This window comes from Zonotrichia leucophrys, chromosome 3, assembly GCF_028769735.1.
Source record: "Zonotrichia leucophrys gambelii isolate GWCS_2022_RI chromosome 3, RI_Zleu_2.0, whole genome shotgun sequence".
In the NCBI taxonomy this organism is placed as follows: domain Eukaryota; kingdom Metazoa; phylum Chordata; class Aves; order Passeriformes; family Passerellidae; genus Zonotrichia; species Zonotrichia leucophrys.
Genome location: NC_088172.1, coordinates 59,837,832 through 59,858,147, shown reverse-complemented (window position 1 = coordinate 59,858,147; position 20,316 = coordinate 59,837,832). Strand labels below are relative to the sequence as shown.

The 20,316-nt window shown below is 39.8% G+C and overlaps 1 long non-coding RNA gene across 1 annotated transcript; it reads left to right on the top strand.

Moving 5' to 3' along the window:
• Positions 1–10,224: 10,224 nt before the first annotated feature.
• On the top strand, positions 10,225–20,096 carry LOC135444909 (uncharacterized). The gene is made up of 6 exons (XR_010439350.1): positions 10,225–10,325; positions 10,480–10,565; positions 13,353–13,471; positions 13,559–13,585; positions 13,683–13,709; positions 19,805–20,096. It is a non-coding gene; the product is annotated as an uncharacterized LOC135444909 (long non-coding RNA).
• The last annotated feature ends 220 nt before the right edge of the window (positions 20,097–20,316 follow it).

Genomic DNA, 20,316 nt, shown 5'->3' with positions numbered 1-20,316 from the left:
TTCAAATAAACCATACTTAAGATACAAGACAGTGAGAAAGTATTTCTTCTCTTCTTTTTAAAGACTTTCCAAATTCCAAGTGGAAAGTCTAACTTTTCTTTAGCAAATATGATTAAAAATATGTAAAGGAACAAAAGAAAAAGGAGTGTATGATTAAATAAAGAATAGAACTGCTTTGTCCCACTTTCCAATGTCCCTGGTACAGTTACTTCATAAGATCTGCACCTACCCAATCACCTTTCCACTTTGGCCCTATCTCCCCATCTTACTCTTGAGAGCATTGGGGAAGACAAAACATCCAAACTTTTACAAAGGTTAAGAGGCAGGTTAAACCTCCTTCTGTGATTCAAAAACAGAGGCTCAGCAGAGTCATAGATGGAAACTACATCAGCCCTAGAGAACTTTTCTTGTTTTCCCACTTTGGCTTTTAGATATCTCCTATTTTTTTCTTCTACCTCTGTCTCATAAAAAAATTATTCAGGCTCATTCAGCTTACCATGTAACAGCTGAAGAGTGAACCTGTTCAGAGGAGTGTTTGCAAAGACAGCTTACTGCTGGATAACAAATTCCAAATGTTTCATATACCATATTCTAAAGCAACTGTAACAGCCCACAAATTCAGTGAAGCCATTGTCTAGTAAAAAAACCCCATATTCAAATTTGCTGTAACTATTTGCAAGAATATGACATGCCTTTTGGTTGCAGTTTCATGCTGAGAAATCCAGTAAACAACACAGTGTCTTCCAACCAGAAAAGTGTTTCCACTTAGTTAAAAACCACAGATCAAAGTTCCAGCTTGAAAGAAGGACATGTCTATTAGATCAGCTTCTGACAACAACACGGCATTTCTTTGAATAAATGAATTTCTAAAAGTGTCAGTGGCATCTATCAGTCAGACAGGTTGGTTAGTTAAATATTCATGGGAACTTTGCAATAATCCTTAAACTCCTTAAGCCTTTTGAATTTTCAGTAGGTCAGCTACTCCAGTCAGATATGCTGGCAGCACTGATTTCTTCCTAAAAGGGGCTACAGGAAATGGTAATAAATCATGCCATTTGTAAGTTTTCATTTTTCATCTTAAACATGGCAAATTTTCACTTTAACCTAAAACATGTAATGAATTAATTACTGTCTGGTAAGCTTGCACAGAGTATATTGGCCGTGTTTTGACTTCTACATTAATTCACACAAGTAGTGTCAGATACATCTATTTTAGACCATGAAATAATAATTTAGATTATTAATAAAATTGCAATACAACAGAGTCTTGATGTTAGTAGAAAAATAGCTTTTAAGATTTTAAAGAAAAATCTTAATATTCATGGTTTTTATATGTATTATAACACCTCAGAAAGCCCTATGCCATCCTGCTGGAACCCAAATAATTGTATAACAAATTAGTTATTTGAATAGGTGAGCATTAGAACAGAAAATACAAAGGCCTGAGTAGTTTATTTCTAAAAGCGGACCTGAAAGACATCAATGATTAAGACAGATTTTCATTGGAGAACTGTATGTTGTTAAATAGGTGCAACAGTTTATATTAGGAAGTCTGGTTTTAATTTGCTTATAATGTCTCCGTAATTTAGTTATAGGTTTTACTTTCATGTGATGGAGTCTGAATTTGTCTGAAAACTTTCAACATGAAAAACCCCACACAGAAAATAACACTATGGCAAATATTGAGTTTTGTGTTATCTTAAAAATTGAAACATAACAGTTCTAATACTTGCTTCATTTACAATTTAAAGCAGCCTATTTAAACTTGTCAGAAGAGCTATTTGACATTGCAGGTATGTGTGCTGTTTTTCCTTCTGTTCCAGTAGCCTTTTCAAATTAAAGAAAAGTACAGATCCCTGAGGATGTGGGTTACTGTACAGTCAGGAGATGAGCCTCATGTCCCCACCTAACGTAGTTTCTCTATGTTCTTGCTAGCCATGACTGGTAAATTAAACATGCTCCTAACCATTTTCTGCCACTGAATTATTCTGCCAATGAATGTATGTCACAGAAGTGCAGAACAGATGAGCAAAACATCATTTGGATGATCAGACACTGTCCTTGAATCAATAGAAAGGAATTGCACCTGATTAAATTTTTCTATCACTTCCTCTGCCATTGGATGGAGACTCTCCCAGACACACAGCTTCCATTCTGGCAGGACCTAAAGGAGGTTAATTGGCCCATAGAAAGAACCTGGGATGTACAAGACTCCAAATGTTCTCAAAACACTTTTCTCCTGCCTTGTTACACCCTAAGTTCACCCAGAGTGTTTTAAAGGGGCTTAAGTTCTTTGACACTGCTGGGTGGAGTGCAGGAGAAGACAACAAACTTCTCAGGAGGTTGAATTGTAAACTTTTACTTGCAAGCTTCAGAGAGCAAAGGTCTTAGCAAATTTTAAATCAACATCCAGTTAAAGTAAGGCACTCCACAAGGCACTGACTTAGCAAACTCTAACTCATCCAACTTTAGGTTACACAGATTTTGAGAAAAGAACGTTAGAAGAAAGAGAGAGAGAGGGAGAGAGAAAAGAGAAGGTAAGTCCTGGGAAGGGAAGTTCCAGGATAGGAAGGAAAGCTCTGGAAAGAGAAGGGAAGCTCCAGGAAGGGAAGTTTGCCTTTTTAGGGATTTTCATTCTAGTAAAGGAGAAAGTTGTGTCACTATTCACTTGGCAGTTTGCTGGATGTGTTAACTTTAATTAATTAATTTAATGCTCTGGCATTTAAATGACAGGATCAAATTTTTGAAAAGGACATTGAGAATGGCCTGCCATGTGTAGAGGCCTGAATTAACTGCTGGCCATCCCATAAGAGTACACTGTTAGTACCAGCAGAGCATCTGGTTTTGAAGATGTGGAACCTCTTTTCCATACTGGAGAAGGAGAGGAGGGAAATTGCAGCTCGGAGGAGGATCATGGTTGTCTGCTTTTGTGATTGTGACAGGGGCTGGTTCAGAGAAACAAACCAAACCAAGACGACACCCAGACTTCCGAAGGCAGAACAGAACTTTTAGTGTGCAACAGTTCTGTGGGTCCCAGCTCAGGAAGAGGTCAGATGCCATTTGGTCTGAAGAGGACGTAGACAAAAACCTGAGTAACTGGAACATGATGAAGACTTAAAATTTGTATTTGAGGCAAGAAAACAATCAGATTCTGAGATCATGAAGAAAATCTAGTTCATCCCAAGTCTAATATAACTGAAAAAATTAACAATACTTTAAAATGCATAATTCAAAATTACATTTTTAATGGAGAATGTTGTCAATATTTGTGTTTAAACATCTCACTGTAGCTTTCAGGAAATAATGTGTCATTTTTAAATGTTTGGAATCATTTTCAATCTCTTCCACATTGACTGAAGTACTTCTTAAGCAAAAGTTTGCATATGTAATTAGAAAACTGAATTCCTGAATATGTGCAGGAATTATATTTGCAGCACTGTACATTTTTGGACATTTATACCATTGAAATTAGTTGCCTCAAATATTTATACTTATTATTTCATTTTAAAATGTTATCAGAGACACTTTGGTTATACTAGAAATCTATGCTATGTTATTAGTTCATACACACACATATGTGTATGAACTAATAACATAGCATAGATTTCTAGTATAACCATATTACAGTATGACATTTCCTTTTTTATCTATCTGCTTTTACTTCATTTTTACCCTCTGAAGGCAGGGTAATCAAAAATTTCATAATATTTCATTTTATAACAGATTTTTTGCATGTGTGTAGGATGATGAGGAAAAACTTCATTGCTTTGAGTGACATATCTTTTATTTCTGTTTCGAAAAGAACTCTACTCACATGTTCAAAGACTAATCTGAATTCCAGGAACATTTTAGCTTCAAGATGTGCACAACTGTCTTCCAGGTCATGACTAACAATTATGTTAATAGAAAAGTATATTGATATGTAACTTGGACAACATTTTTGAGTTTCTCAGTCTAACCAAGGAATGTCTTATATTTTCTAAAGTTCTATGGAATTCTTATGCATTTCTCAATGAATTATTGCAACTTTGAAACATACTGTTTTGGAAGAATAGGTTTGGGTGTATTGTTAATATGACATTTTTGGAGTTTTTCAAATTTGTGTATCTAATGAACTGAAAGCTTACTTTGATGAAGCAATGATTTCTGCTCTGATCCCATATTCGTTAAAAATAAAATATGAGAGTTCTTCATGCTGAACTGCTTTTTGTTTTACTGGCTGAAGTACCTTTGGTTGTTGAGCAGGGCTCATGGGGCATATTTTCTGTTTGTGCTTTGCTCACTCAAGCTTCAAACACAACTGCTAAAATTTATAACAGACCCCAAATCAATGACAAAGTTACACTTTCCATGAACCCTAATTGTGTGCAAATCTCTTAAAATTTTATTTTTAATATGCCATTTATTGACTTAACCAGTTATTCGCTTTTCTCTAGTAATAGGAAAGTGGTTCTAAAATTTGTATTTTGATAGTGTGGTTCTTTGCCAAATATGGCTATAACTGAGAATTAAGACAATACTCAGCATTGCTTAGGTGGTGACTCAATATAGGTGAAATATTAAAGGAATACAAGGTCAATGTCTCTTCACTTTGATAAGTGCTTTGATGAAAAACTCTGACAAAAATATGTGTGGATGTATTTGTGCTTTCAAAGCAAATGAATTGAACAGAGTGAAAAAAGAAAATTTTCTTCCCAAGGAAAAAAAGGTTATCTGTACATCTGCAGTTTGAGATGAAAGGTAGCACAAGGACAATAGTGTTTTCATTGGTGGTGCTCTTCTCCCATTATAGCTTGGCCCCACAATGCTTCATTTATCAGGAATGTATTATGGGAGACTGTTTAAAAATATCCAGGTGATAGATATTCCTTTCCTGTTGTATTTAGAATAAATGGCTTACTGTAATACTGGAATTGCAGAAGAATTTAGTTCAGAACTTTTGGGAAAATGAACTTAATAAGCCCTTAAAGCATTCATCTATTTCTAAGCCTTTTTAATATTTTTGTTAAAAGATTAAGCCCATTTCAAAAATCATTGTCCATATTTTTCTGACATTTTTGAGGTATAAGTGACAAATGCACATTTTCATCACTGCTGGTCCCTTTTTCAGACCTTTGTGTGTATCACAAATCTCATATCTGGAATAGGAAGTCTATAGTTTTATCTGCTGAACATAAGTATTTGCAGACTGAGTCTCATTAATTATACATCGTGATAAAAAACTAATTTTACAAATTACTTGTGGTACCTTTATGATGATTTCTGTTGCATTTACAAGTGTTTTTTCTTAGTAATCATAAGACAGAGACTGACATTAAAGGTACACACTGAAGTGCTGGGAGCTGAGGGTACCCTGCTAAGGCTGGTTCCACATCAGCAGGCTCAGGCTGAAGGGTGCCAACAAGGCTTGGCCTGTCAGCCACAAAGCTTTACTTCAGACATAAGGAAGGGCAGCTCAGACCAGAGAGGAAACGTAGTCTGTTTTCCTTCAGATCATCCATCAATCACTGGGGGATGAATCCATAGAGAAGAATGGGTAAGACTCTTTAAAGATAGGGATTCCCTATGCACATTTCTCAGTGTCCCTTTCTGAAAGCCAGCCCACCATACCTCCTGGACTGGAGAGTTACTGAAATTTCCATCTTATTGCAATTCTCTGTGCCTAGCTTCAATGCACAGCAAGAACCAGCTGATTTCCTGTTTTCCTGAAGAACCCATGCACTTTGCTACCCTGCCAAAAAGGATTTAAGCTTGTTTACTGAGCAGACAACCAAAGCACTGGGAACTATGAGTCAAAATGCACACCAGCTGTAGGGATCTGAACATGGTGGGAGTAGGCCTCTGCTGGAGGGAGATTGGACATTGTGGGACAAAGTACCAGGGAAGGAGGCAGGCTGAAGACAGCTAAAGAAGCTGATGGCCAAGGCAGCAGAAAAATCAGAGAAAAAAATTTAGCATGACTTAAAAGGCAGCGTTTATAGGGAGAGAGTTGTCAGGGGAAAAGAATGGAGATGTTGGAATTCAGAAGCATGAGGGGCAAAGGGTTAGTCTCCCTTCTCCATTAAGAAACAGTCCTTGGCCTGAGGCAGCTGAAGTTTGAGATCCCTGGCAGTGCTGGTAAGGTTCAAGATCCCTGGAGATGCTGGTGATTGATCACCTCAGCACCCAGTGAGTTGCAACAGCTCAGCCTCGAGAAAACCTTATATTTATTACAGATCAGCTCTTCTGACTTGCTTTAATTGAAGCAGAGAGCACTTGACTGAATAGTTATGCCAGCAGGTCCACAAGTCAGTAGCCCCAGGAAATAGTGCAGATAAACAGCTGGGAACAAGGCAGGGTTGGCAGTGTCTTCACTTGGCTCTGCTGCAGTTAGGTAAGGAAGTGTGACCACAGCCTCAATATGGTGGTCAGCCACTCTGGTCAAAATTACCATCAGAAAAGCTTTGTTATTTTGGTGCCCATGTGCTAAGTTGTGAGAAAGCAGCACAGCAGGTTTTTCTCCTTTACTAGATTCTTGAGAAAGAAGGGGACTCTTCATCATTTTTCTGTGATTACTATGTTCAACAATAAGCTTCACTTCTCTTTATTAAGAAGATCCAGCATAAATTATTGAAAACTTCCTGCAGTTTTTCTAAATAAGCCTGAAGTTTGCTGAATGTCCATCATCACCATTACCTGCTAGAAGCTTTCACCTCCCTTTTGATGAAAGTTTGTCCTCTCTGGTTACTCTTCTGCATGGTGGGGAAGGTGATGACCTCTCCATGTGAATGTTGTGCTCCCTCTGCCACACTCAAGGCTCTGCATTGCTACTGTTGAGGCACCCAGGACAAATTTTCCTTTCCTCAGCTTTCTGGGTGTATCATGTTTTTGTTCAGTGACCACACTTACCATGTCCCTACCATTTTGGCTTCCCTTTTCTTTTGGCGTGTATGCATTTTCCCCTGCAGCCTCAACTTATTCTGTTCACATCCCTTTCAGGATTATGTGGTGCTGAAACTGCAATGACAGACAGTCACTCTGGGCAGCTGGAATTGCAGCAGAGCTGAGCACTACCGGGGGGAGGACAGAGGGCTTAGGCAAGGCATGATGCTGAGCTCAGGAGTTGGGAGACCAGAGCAGCTCTGGGACTTCTGTCTGTGTTTCTTTTGATTCTGGCTGAGCACTTTCTCCCAGTCAAGTCAGCTCTGATGGCTTTCTGCAGTCATCAGAGAAAAAACCTGAGGGTTGTTTCTTCATTTGGAAAAAGAAAAAAAAGAGACAAAAGGAGATAGATTTAGGCATATTTTCACCAAATAACACAGTTTCTCAAAGAAGTCTCTAGGAAATTGTTATCTATTAGGATGAAAAATGGGTACAGAAAGATTTGTGGTGAGCTGATTGTGAACTCTGTTGGTTAGAGTGGTACCCTATAGATTTCAGATTTGGAGGAACTTCACCTTCCCAGAGAGAAACAAGGGGAGTTCCAAAGAAGCTTTTAATTTTTGCTACTTGCTGCAAGTTATACTTGATGATACTCAGAAGGAACTTGTTGGTGGCCAAATAAAGGTTCAGATACCTAAAGCTAATGGAATATGGTTCAGATATATAAAGATTCTGAAAAAGAAACTATCATTCTCATCTCCCGTGGCTTTATTGAAGGTAAAAAACCTTCAATATATGAAAAAGTTTGATTTTCAAACTTTTATGACTTGTAGTTTTGATCATAGCACGGTAGTACTTCTTTATGTGGGTTTGTTTTAATAATATCTGATCAGGTACACTGAAAATGTGGCTTTTCTGTAGGAATGAGGCTCTTTCTCCCTTTTATTACAAAACTTCTTTTGGTTCCAGATTTATCAATCAGTGTTGTTTCCTTGTGTCGGATTTACTTGCAGTCAGACTACTTGTCTGAACTTCTTTTCCTGTCAGTGGAAGGGAATACAATTTGCTCAAGTATGACTCATCTTGTCCTTCAGCAGATTTCTAAGGCAGGTCAGATGAATTATTTTTATTGGTACCTACTTCTCCCTTCTGACAATAAAGGGAATCTAACAGAGCAGCTCTCATATATCCCATACATGTTTTAAGTGTCTAAAGCTACTTGAGATGAAACCCACTTCCAGTGTTTGCGGAAAATGTACACAATCTATCAACATGAATTGCCTTCTGGGTGAAATGGAAGCTATGGGTACCTAACCTTCCAGCAGAGGTCTGTCCTTCAGTGAGGGTTTCATGTAATGGCATTGCCTACAGTCGTGAATTTTGTCTCTTTAATAGGCTTGTTGCGTACCAACCAATGCCCTATGCAGAAAGGCTTCCTGCTATGTTTCAAGGGAAATAAAAAAGAGTATTTACCCTGATGAATTTGATCAAGTGTATGGCACTTTTCCAGCAAAATCTCTCATGCCTATTTTTTTAATTGGAAAATCCTGGCCTGTTTTATTTGGGGCATTTTCTAACCTGTAGGAGCAGTAGCAGTAACATCTGACTTAGATGTCCATATCTTAGAATAGCCGAACTTGGGGCACCTGCATGGTACCTAATCAATGCAAAGAATTATGTTGTGAGCTTAATGAGCAGTAACAGACCATTCAGTAATGTTAGTGCACACATAGAGTCAAAAAGAATAATTAATCTGACCTGCAGCTTACTCTATCACTTATTATTAAACATTTGAGAATACAGAAAAATTCATAATGGGCTAATAAGATACAACCCTTTAAAATGAAAATATGGACTACATTAATTGAAGACCAAAACTGTAAGTCTTGGACCATTTCTGTTTGAATCCTAATCAACATTGGCTCCTAATGAAAATGTGAACTAACTGTCAAAAGAGCTAGATATTCTCTAAAAGTCATGGTCTTAAGTGTTCCTGCTAGCAATCAAGACATTCTGTTACCAACTCCATTCAGAGTTCTCAATTAGCAGTCAGAATTTCTACATTTTTCCCATGTTATAATTTCTAATACTTTTCATGGATTTGTTCTGCACTTCCTTAAGAAAATAAGAATATATTCAGTGGCTTGCATAACTCAAAAGTAAATAATGAGAGCACTTGGAAGATGGCCTTCCATGGCATCTCACAGGTTGGAAGTGATCTCAGATCCGCATCTGCCCTAACATCCAGCTCAGAGTTAATAGTGAATTCAGCATTTAGACCAGGTTGCTCAGGGCTTTGCTGGGTCAGGTGTCTAAAGCCGCCACAGCAAAAACTCCACAACTTCCTGGGCAGCTTATACCAGTGCTTGGCTGTCCTCAGTGTGATCCCAGGACAATTTTTTCCAGTTGGAACCTCTCCTCTTTTAGTCTGTAACTGCTGTTTGGCATTCATCTACCTTGCCTCAACATAAGAGGAATTTACACTCTTGCTAACTTCCCTGTGGATATGGGCAGACTGCTATAAGGTCTTCCCAAAGCCATTTTGTCTGTGGGATGAACAACTTCTCTCTTACAGCTTCTGCTCAGAGGGCAGGTGTGCCAGCCCTGACCATTCTGTTGGCCTTCACTCAACTCACTCCAGTTTGCCAATGCCTTGCACTGGAAACCAAAACTAAAAGTATTCAAAATGTGATATAATGAATATCAGAAAAAGGTGAGTAATCATTGTCCTTGTCAATCAGCTGCAATTATGTTAACAAAGCCCAGTATGCCAGGACAATGCTGACATATGCTTAGACACAAACATACATTGATGTAGTACCATACAATTTTGCTGCACCTCAAGGATTTGCAGGCAAACACTGGTTTTGAGCAAAAAATAGCATATCTGCCTAGACAGTCTTGGATGTTTTTGTGAAAATATATGTCAAACCAACCTGGCTGTCTAACTTCAGCCCCAATAAATCAGATGGTCTCACAGCAAACAAATCTATTGTATAGAACACAGGACAAGTTTATGTTTACTATGCAAGGATAAAATTATTTTGATGCCTTCACTTTTTCTATGGTGAAAGGTGTATCACAATATAAATCTCTCTGAAACAAAAAACCCTCATCTTTTCCAAACAGTTGCCTCTTATTGATGGAAAGGGGCTTCCAATCAGTTTGAAAGAAGAAACCAAGAAAATACTGGAGGACCTCTAATTACATTAATGAGCAACCTGGCTCCTGATAAGCCACACGTGTACTAATTACCAAAGCAGAGGAACAGCCTTGCCCTTAATGGGTTGCAGGTGTAATTAATTAAACATAGGATGATAAAAGGGTGGACTGGTTGGTAAAGCAAAACCTTGAAGAAATGGCCCTTGAGGAAGTAGGGGGGGGCCTCTTATCTTCCTTCTCCTCCGTCCCTCCCTCTCTCCCTTCTTTCTTCTTGAGTACAAATTACCATGTGGAAATGGAGGGTAAGAATCTTGCACCACTCCTCTCTATGAGTATGAAGGGCAATTTAGAAATGAAACAAAAGATTATTGCCCCTCTCATTGCTTCACTTCAAGTATGAAAAACCATTTACAAATGGAAGGTAAGAACCTTGCCCTCTGCTCTTTTCTCTTTAAGTAAGCCACCATCTGGAAATGAAAGGAAAGAACCTTACCTCACTCTTCCCTTCTCAACAAGTATGAAGAGCCATTTGGGAATAAAAAGTAAGAACCTTGCCCCCCACTTCACCTTTCATAAAAACTTCCTTGTGGAAAAGGAAGGTAAGTTCCTTGCTGCTCTCCTGTCCTTGAGTACCAGTCGCCATTTGGAAATGAAAGGTAAGAACCTTGCCCCTCTCCTCTCCTCAATTTCCAAGACCCATTTAGAAATGGAAGGTAAGAATCTTGCCCCTTTCCTGTCCTTGAGTATTAGGAGCTATTTGGAAATGGAAGGTAAGATTGCTGACCCTCTCCTCTCCGCAACTGCCAAGAGCCATTTGAAAAAAGAAAGGTATGAACCTTGCCCTATAGGTGGCCATTGAATCTTAATATGTATTGTATAGGTGGCCTTTGAGCCATAGTGAAATATATGTATTGTATAAGTGGCCTATGAGTCTCAGTAAAATATAGGTATTGTATAAGTGGTTTTGCCCCAATCCTAGTTGTTCTAAATGGGCTGCAGCTGTGATGTCCTTAATTGGGTGGCATCTGTGGCGAGTGAAGATAACTGGGATAAAAGGGGGTGGGTTGGCCTGTCAGGGAGAGCCTTAGAGGAGTCCTGACGAAGCAGCAGGAACAACACTGCTGTGAAGAGCTGCTTGTGAGAAAACCGCTCAGAAGGTATGGGACTCTAGAAATATGATAACAACCAGTGATGATCCTGACATGATAGAGATATGCAGCCAGAGAGTTGTGGAGGAACATGCAGCCTGAAGAGATATGGAACATAGAACAGCCGAGAGCTGTAGCAGCCTGAGTGCTGTGGAGGTTAAGACAGCCAAGAGCTGTGAAGAAACGTCGCCTTTGAGTCGAGGAGCTGTGCCAGCAAGGAGCTGTGAGATATATGGTCTTTGAGTCAAGGAGCTGTGGATGAACATGGCCTTTGCGTCATGGTGGGTTATATGTATTGTAATTGTATAATTGTTAAAAGAAAAGGGGGAAATTAAGGTGGCCATTGAGTCTTAGTATGTATTGTATAGGTGGCCTTTGAGCCATAGTGAAATACATGTATTGTGTAAGTGGCCTTGCCCAGATCCTAGTTGTTCTAAATGGGCTGCAACTGTGATGTACTGAATTGGGCAGCAGCTGTGGCTAATGAAGATAAGTGGGATAAAAGTGGATGAATTGGCAGATCAGGGAGAGCCTTGGAACAGTCCTGAAGAAGAAGCACAAACAAAACTGCTGTGAAGAGCTCCTTGTGAGAAAACAACATGTAAGGTATGGGACTTTAAAAATATGATAACAACCTTGACCCTCTCCTGTCCTTGAGAGGCAGTTGCCATTTGGAAATGGAAAATGGGAGACTTGCCCCTCTCTTCCCTTCTTTTCAAGAATGAAGAACCATATGGGAATGGAAGGTAAGAACCTCAGCCCCCTCTTCACCTTTAGTAGAAACTTAATTTTGGAAAAGGAAGGTAAGATCCTTGCTTATCTCCTGTCCTTGAGTACCAATTGCCAGTGGCAAATGGAAGGTAAGAACCTTACTGCTCTCCTGTCCGTGAGTACCAGTTGCCAGTTGGAAATGGACAGTAACACCGTTGTCCCTCTCCTCCCTTCTCTTCAAGTATGTCTCCATTTGGAATTGGAAGGTAAGAACCTTGCCCCTCTCCTGTCCTTGAGTACTAATTGCCAGTGGGAAATGGAAGGTAAGAACCTTGCCCCTTTCTTCTCTTCTCTTCAATTATGTTGCTATTTGGGAATGGAAGGTAAGAACATCTCCTCTGCTGTTCTTTCCTATGAAGCCCCATTTAGACATGGAAGGTAAGAATCTTGCTGCTCTCCTTCCTTCTCTTCAAGTATGTCTCCATTTGGAATTGGAAGGTAAGAACCTTGCCCCTCTCCTGTCCTTGAGTACCAATATCCAGTGGGAAATGGAAGCTAAGAGCCTTGCCCCTCTCTTTGCTTCTCTTCAAGCATGAAGAGCCGTTTGGAAATGGGATGTACGAACCTTGACCACTCTTCACCTTTAGTAAAAATTTCCAGTATGAAAAGGAACATAAAAACCTTGTTTCTCTCCGGTCTTTGAGTACCAATTGCCAGTGGGAAATGGAAGGTAAGATGCCTGCTGCTTTCCTGTCCTTGAATACCAGTCGCCAGTTGGAATTGGAAGGTAACAAGCTTGTCCCTATCCTCCCTTCTCTTCAAGTATGTCTCCATTCGGAAATGGAAGGTAAGATCCTTGCCCGTTTCCTGTCCTTTAGTACTAATCGCCAGTGGGAAATGCAAGGACGGATTCTTACCCTCTCCTATCCTGGAATACAAATGGCCATTTGGAAATGGAAGATAAGAGCCTTGCCCCTCTCTTGTCCTTGAGTACAAATCACCCGTGGGAATAGAAAGTAAGAACCTTGCCCCTCTCTCTCCTTCTCCTCAAGCATGAAGAGCCATTTTGGAGTGGATGGTAAGAATCTTGCCACCCTCTTCACCTTTAGTAAAATCTTACTTTTGGAAAAGGAAGGTAAGATCCTTGCTTATCTCCTGTCCTTGAGTACCAATTGCCAGTGGCAAATAGAAGGTAAGAACCTTGTCCCTCTCCTCCCTTCTCTTCAAGCATTTGAAAATGGAGGGCAAGATCCTTGCCCCTCCCTTTTCTTCCCCTCAAGTTCAAATCACCTTTTGGGAATGGAAGGTAAGACCCTTGCCCCTCTCCTCTCTTCTCCTCAAAGTTCAAATCACCTTTTGGAAATGGTAGGTAAGAACCTTGCCCTCCTGTCCTCTTCTCTCCTTTACGGAGGGCTTCCTTCTCTCCTCTCTTGTGTGCAGAGGCTCCTCCTCTCTTCCTCTCCCTTTCAGAGCCACTTGGAAATGGGACGTAGCGCCTGGCTTCGCCTCGCCTTGCCATTTTGGAGAGGAAGTGTAGAACATTGCCCTGCTTCTCTCCTCAACTGCCAGGAGCCATTAGGAAATGGAAGGTGGGAACTGTGCCCCTCTCCTGTCCTCAACTGTCAAGAGCCGTTAGGAAAAGTAACATGAGAACCTTGCCCGTCTCTTTTCCTCAGGTATGAAGAGGCACGTAGTAGTGGAAGGTGAGAACCTTGCCCCATTCTTCTCTTCTCTCCGACTGCCAGGAGACTTTTGGGAATGGAGGTTGGGAACTTTACCCTTCTCCTCTTTTCTCCACAGTGATGAAGAGGCATTTGGGAATGGAAGGTGAGGAGCTTACCCTTTTTCTCTATTCCCCCCAAGTACGATGAGCCATTTGGAAATGGAAGGTGAGAAACTTGCCCCTCTCTTCTCTTCCCCTCAAGTTCAGATCACCTTTTGGAAATAGGAGGTAAGACCCTTGCCCATCCTGTCTTCCCCTCAAGTTCAAATCGCCATTTGGGAATAAAAGGTACGAACCTTGGCCCTCCCCTCTCTTCCCCCAGAGTCAGATTAGCTTTCGGAAATAGGAGGTAAGACCCTTGCCTCTCTCCTATCTTCCCCTCAAGTACGACGAGCCATTTGGAAACGGAAGGTGAGAAACTTGCCCCTCTCTTCTCTTCCCCTCAAGTTCAAATCACCTTTTGGGAATGGAAGGTAAGACCTTTGCCCCTCCCCTATCTTCCCCTCAAAGTTCAAATCACCTTTTGGGAATGGAAGGTAAGACCTTTGCCCCTCCCCTATCTTCCCCTCAAAGTTCAAATCACCTTTTGGGAATGGAAGGTAAGACCTTTGCCCCTCCCCTATCTTCCCCTCAAAGTTCAAATCACCTTTTGGGAATGGAAGGTAAGACCTTTGCCCCTCCCTATCTTCCCCTCAAAGTTCAAATCACCTTTTGGGAATGGAAGGTAAGACCTTTGCCCCTCCCTATCTTCCCCTCAAAGTTCAAATCACCTTTTGGGAATGGAAGGTAAGACCTTTGCCCCTCCCCTATCTTCCCCTCAAAGTTCAAATCACCTTTTGGGAATGGAAGGTAAGACCTTTGCCCCTCCCCTATCTTCCCCTCAAAGTTCAAATCACCTTTTGGGAATGGAAGGTAAGACCTTTGCCCCTCCCCTATCTTCCCCTCAAAGTTCAAATCACCTTTTGGGAATGGAAGGTAAGACCTTTGCCCCTCCCCTATCTTCCCCTCAAAGTTCAAATCACCTTTTGGGAATGGAAGGTAAGACCTTTGCCCCTCCCCTATCTTCCCCTCAAAGTTCAAATCACCTTTTGGGAATGGAAGGTAAGACCTTTGCCCCTCCCCTATCTTCCCCTCAAAGTTCAAATCACCTTTTGGGAATGGAAGGTAAGACCTTTGCCCCTCCCCTATCTTCCCCTCAAAGTTCAAATCACCTTTTGGGAATGGAAGGTAAGACCTTTGCCCCTCCCCTATCTTCCCCTCAAAGTTCAAATCACCTTTTGGGAATGGAAGGTAAGACCTTTGCCCCTCCCCTATCTTCCCCTCAAAGTTCAAATCACCTTTTGGGAATGGAAGGTAAGACCTTTGCCCCTCCCCTATCTTCCCCTCAAAGTTCAAATCACCTTTTGGGAATGGAAGGTAAGACCTTTGCCCCTCCCCTATCTTCCCCTCAAAGTTCAAATCACCTTTTGGGAATGGAAGGTAAGACCCTTGCCCTACTCCTCTATTCCACACAAGCACTACTTGCCATTTAGAAATGGAAGGTAAGACCCTTGCCCCTCTTTTCTCTACCCCTCAAGTACGACGAAGCATTTGGAATTAGAAGGTAAGCCCCTCTTCTCTATTCCCCTGAAGTACTAATTGCCATTTGGAAATGGATGGTAAGATCCTTGCCTGTCTCCTCTCTTCCCCTCAAGTACGACCACGTTTTGGGGAATGGAAGGTAAGATCCTTGCCCCTCTCTTTTCTTCCCCTCAAGTTCAAATCATCTTTTGGGAATGGAAGGTAAGACCTTTGCCCCTCTCCTCTCTTCCCTTCAAGTTCAAATCGCCATTTAGAAATGGAAGGTAAGACCCTTGCCCCTCTTTCTCTACCCCTCAAGTACAACGAGACATTTGGAATTAGAAGGTAAGACCCTTGCCCCTCTTTCTCTACCCCTCAAGTACAACGAGACATTTGGAATTAGAAGGTAAGACCCTTGCCCCTCTTTCTCTACCCCTCAAGTACAACGAGACATTTGGAATTAGAAGGTAAGACCCTTGCCCCTCTTTCTCTACCCCTCAAGTACAACGAGACATTTGGAATTAGAAGGTAAGACCCTTGCCCCCCTTTCTCTACCCCTCAAGTACAACGAGACATTTGGAATTAGAAGGTAAGACCCTTGCCCCCCTTTCTCTACCCCTCAAGTACAACGAGACATTTGGAATTAGAAGGTAAGACCCTTGCCCCCCTTCTCTATTCCCCTGAAGTACCAATTGCCATTTGGAAATAGGAGGTAAGACCCTTGCCCCTCCTTTCTTCCCCTCAAGTACAACCACATTTTGGGAAACGGAAGGTAAGAACCTTGCCCCTCAGCTGTCTCTCCCCCAAGTACGGCGAGACGTTTGGGAATGGAAGGTAAAACCCTTGCCCCTCTCATCTCTTCCCCTCACCTGTCACGCGATATTTGGAAATGGAAGGTAAGCACCTTGCCCTTCCTATCTTCCCCTCTAGTTCAAATCCCCATTTGGGAATGGAAGGTAAGACCCTTGCCCCTCTCTTTTCTTCCCCTCAAGTTCTAATCACCTTTTGGAATAGAAGGTAAGGCACTTGCTCCTCTTTCTCTACCCCTCAAATACGATGATAGATTTAGAATTACAGGGTAAGACCCTTGCCCCTCTGCTTTTTTCTCATTTATCCTTTCTGGGCACCATCAACATATTCATACATTAGGCGAGCAGCCCTTCCTGCATTCCAAGATTCTTCCTAGAGCCTACCTCTTTTATTCTGTCTGCTGTCTATAGAGGAAGGAATTATTTTCAGAATTAACATTCCTCTGAAAATCAAACAGAAAAAAAAAAAAGAAAATTAGAATATAAATTACATAAATTGCCATTTAAAAAACCCTAAGAAAATACATCTGCTTTCTACGAAGAATCCCATTTCTTTACTTTAAAGCTGCCTGGTGCACCTTTTCCCCTATATCAGACACATTTTTCAACAAAACAATGAATGTTCCTTATTGCTGTCAACCTTAATCTAGTGATCTATACTCAGAATCACAGACATTTGATGAAATTTATTAAGTGATACAGAATGTATTTATTACAACTAAATATCACACAATTCTTTTAAGTTTCTTCCCTTTAATTACATGTACCCAACCCCTATCCCAATCACCTAATCAAGTTTTCAATAACTTAGCAAGTTTCACATCCCAGTGTTGATGCATCTTAGAAAGAGATACACCACACTTGGTCCTTCATGCCGTCTCTGGTATCAGAAGAAGCATGCTGAGAATCTCAGTTTGCTCAAATGTGCTCAGATTTGGTATTTGTAAAGATGTCTTGGAACACTTTTCCTGTCAGTCATCTTGTAAAAGATTGTCTGTGGATGCACAAGAACGGTAATCCAGAGCACAAACGGAGCATCTTCAAACATCTTTAAGTATTTACTTTTTTGAGACAGACAGACTAGAAGTGCCTGGTGGTGTGGGCTTCTCATGAAGAGGATAAAATAAAGCCTGTGCAAGAATTTGAATGTTCAGAGAGCAACCAAAAATCTTATGTAAATATTATGATTACCCCAGCTCCTTGGAAATAATCACCAAGTGTTGCAATACTGATTCTACTCACAGAGATTTAATCTCAAGCCAGATAAATTATTGGACACACTTTACCAGATTAAGACCAGACAGTCCCTACTTGTGGGTGTTTTAGACTGTTCCCTAGTTAAAACCCTTTTACATCTAGCGTTCAATAGTGAGATTTAGTGATGGATTATATCTCAGTCATTATTTTGATAAAGACAAATCAATAAACCTCATATTGAGCCTTTCAACACAGATCCTGTGTGATCTTGCATTAGAAAGAGGAGATTGTTATAGTGGTATCTGTAGTACCGTATTCCCAGAAAACAAGCTGTTCAGACAAGTTTACTTCACCTAAAATGTTACAGATAAATCCAAAATTTCAAATGTCTGTGAAGAAAATGTAATCCAGAAAAGGGAAAACAGTTCTTCATAACCTTTCACCAGAGCTACTAGATGAGGTGATGCTGCCTTTGTTTAAAGGTTATTCAATACAAAAAGCCTGTGCCTACAAAACCTATTCTTATTATTTTTTATTCGTATTTGTTTGTGTGACCTTTCTTTTGTCATTAAACACTGCAAAAACCCTGCCTTTAATAGGGACAGCCCAAGTATGAGCTGATATATGACTGCCTCCAGAGATAGCTGCTTCCCTGAGCTACTGACACCAGTGCAAATTTTCAACATGCATCTGTCAGAAAAAAAAAAAATATCCAGACACAATAAAATCTTCAAGAAATGCACTGGCATCTATTTAATCTGAAGTTATTTTGCCCATGATGTGTTTTCATAGCCATGTGTCCAAAAGAAATTTTGCCATATTGCCCTAAGAGTAAAATAAATCTGGGCTGTTCTTTCTCATTTATATGATTAGCCATTGGCATTCAATAAAATTAAGTTGTCTAACCTTTCTAAAAATGAGGAAGCATTTTCTTATCACACCTGTCTGTGTGAACACAGTCTAAATATGCTGCATTTATTCCAAACTATATTCTATTACATACCTTCTAAGCTTTTCCAAAATCTGGCTTGCATTTTGGACCAAAAAAAAAAAAAAAAAAGTGAAAGTTAAAAAAAAAAAGTAGGAATATTTGTTTTGGTTTGGTTTTTTTTTATCTTTTTGCAGTATCTTTCAATATTTTTGGCAGGCTAGGGATAGTAGAATTAGGGTAGCTTCGCTTTCAACAGGCATGCTGTTTTAACATTTTGTGATAGCCTTTTCATCAGACAGAAAACAGTTCTGAGATTAGCAGAAAAATAGAAGAATCAACAAAAATCTAAACATAATCTGTCTTCACTGTGTTATAAAGTAGCAAATTTATTTTTCTTCTTTTGTGCTTATAAAACCTTTATCTGTTGAGCTTTGAAAAAATGCTTTTTGAAAATGAGCAAGACTAAAGTGAATTTTTAATATGAAACACGCTTTTAGTAAAATGGTTCAAAACATTAGAAATGTGAATTATCTTGTCATGGGACATTCTCTGGGAATTAGTTTTTGTCAAGTGATAACATTTTTGCAGCTTCTACAGTTCATAAAGTTTAGTGCATTGGGCTGTCTCTGTACATAACTATCACAAAAGAATTACCAAGCAAAAGGAAATGAAAGTAACTTCTACTGCAAAGGCTGCCTTCTAGTTTAAATGTTCTCCTTTGATATAATTTTGTTTTTCCCCTTGCTTTGCCCACTGGTGTATCATAGTAAATAATGCAATTATGTTCTGAAGCTCAGAAGCTCATCGGGGCCAGACTCTTTACCCAAATAAATGGTTCTGCTGAACAGCTCATCCATTAAAGAAAGGCCACGAAGCCTTTTGTTTGCTGTAGATTTTAGCAGTATTGTTATACAAATTTTGTTGGCTTAAAGGCAATCATTTGATAGGGTACTCTTGGCCAGTCCAAATGATACTGTAATTTAAATGTAGCCTAGTTTTTCTGCTAGGATACAAATTGTGTAAATGCTTGCAAGTGCAGCCCAGCTTACAAAGAGGTGTAGGTAAAACTCAAATTCCTGCAATAAAAATAAGAGAGTCTTGTTTGGCTTGATAACACAATGGCTCCCTCTGCAGGGTGACACATCTCATCTGGATATAAAATGGTCTTGCATGTAACTGATGTATATCTCAGGCTGCTTCCAATTCAAATTATCAGGATTGGTGAATCCCCAGTGTTCAGATACAACTGTGTGTCATGTGCAGAATAAATGTATATTAGATTGAAATTAAGTGCTATCTCACTTGAACATCATTCTCGCAAAAATTTTTCTATGTATCATTTCTGTTCCCTTTCACACTGCTAAATCCATGATGACCTCACAAACCTCCATACAATAAGGCAGAGGTCTCTCAAAAATGTTATGCTTCCCTTTTAACCTATCCAAGTCCACACATCTGAGGCTTTCTTTTATAAAAGAAAAAAATATTGCTGAAAGAATATAAAAACTAGTTAAAAATATAAAGAGAAAAAAAACAGAATAGGAAGGGACAACATTCAGAAAAACAACAACGCTTGGTTACACTGAAAATTTTATTTCTAATAAAAATAAATATCTAGAAAAATAAAGGAAGGCATGGTTATCAAACTTTATGATACTTCAAAACTTCAACATAATTTCTCTTTCTGGTCATTGTCTTACAGAGCTTCTTCCTTTCAAGAAAGGGAATGAAATCTTGAAGCCAGAGGACAGAGATGAACAAACACTCCAAAAAGGAGATATGGTCAATCAAAAATGAAATTGAAAAATCCCAAAAATATGAAATGGAGTGACTGCAACCAATTGTACTAAGATGAAATGTAGTACAGGGAAAATGACCAAAACTTGCCCAAATTATTCCCTTTGAAATCCCTAAAATCAGGAAAGAAAGGGAAACAAAGAGACAGAAGAGAAAGAGAAGAATTGAAATTGCAAAACAAAAAAAAAAAAAATAAACATGACACAAGGTGAAAATAAGGAAAGTCAGTAGGATGACCTGAAGTGCAGGAATATGGCCTCAATTACAATGGCCTCATTGTAATCTCAATATTTCATTCCCTTTCCTGCTTCATGCCAAGTCTTCTCATTTGTACCAAATATTAATTTTAATTTTGAGAGCAAGAAAAAGGGTTAAGTTTAAGCTGGATAAATGGAATGCAGAGCCAGGTCAGAGCAG